Source organism: Haliaeetus leucocephalus, unplaced genomic scaffold (genome assembly GCF_000737465.1).
Source record: "Haliaeetus leucocephalus isolate CR32 unplaced genomic scaffold, Haliaeetus_leucocephalus-4.0 Scaffold317, whole genome shotgun sequence".
In the NCBI taxonomy this organism is placed as follows: Eukaryota; Metazoa; Chordata; class Aves; order Accipitriformes; family Accipitridae; genus Haliaeetus; species Haliaeetus leucocephalus.
The window spans coordinates 9,050,696-9,051,107 of record NW_010972753.1 but is presented as its reverse complement, the minus strand read 5'-3'; the positions used below and the strand labels follow the sequence as shown (position 1 = coordinate 9,051,107).

At 77.9% G+C, this 412-nt stretch overlaps 1 protein-coding gene across 2 annotated transcripts in view; it reads right to left on the bottom strand.

Annotated features, from left to right (window-relative positions):
• The window catches only part of USP9X (ubiquitin specific peptidase 9, X-linked), a 102,518-nt gene extending 102,112 nt beyond the window's left edge, over positions 1-406 (bottom strand). For both annotated transcript variants that reach the window (XM_010571355.1, XM_010571356.1), the window contains exon 1: positions 216-406. The gene's annotated coding sequence lies outside the window, so the exon portion shown is untranslated. The remainder of the gene's footprint in view (positions 1-215) is intronic.
• Positions 407-412: the final 6 nt, after the last annotated feature.

Sequence of the window (412 nt, the reverse complement as noted above, 5' to 3'; positions counted from 1 at the left end):
CCCCCTCCTCCCCGCCGCACCCCGCCGTCCCGCACCCCGACCCGGGGAGCCCCATCCCCCGGGGAGCGCCTCCCTCCGCTCCGCTCCGCACGACGGCGGCCGGCTGCAGCACAAACAGCTGCCCCCGAGCAGCCGGCTTCGCCTCGCCGCGTACACGGCCCCGGCCCCGGCCTCGGCTCCCCGGCCCCGCCCGGGCACAGCGCTCCTCCACTCACCCCCGCACGGCTTCTCCTTGTCCCGCGGCTGCTGCTGCGACGGCCCGGTGCCCTCCTGGGTGCTGCCGAAGGAGCGCGGCCGGGGACCGCCTCATTCCAGGTAGCCAGCAGGGCAGAGTCTCATGCCAGGCCCCGCGATCCCGGGCGTGCGGCCGGCTGACTGAGGGGGCGGCTCCGCTTCCCCGGTCCCGTCTTCC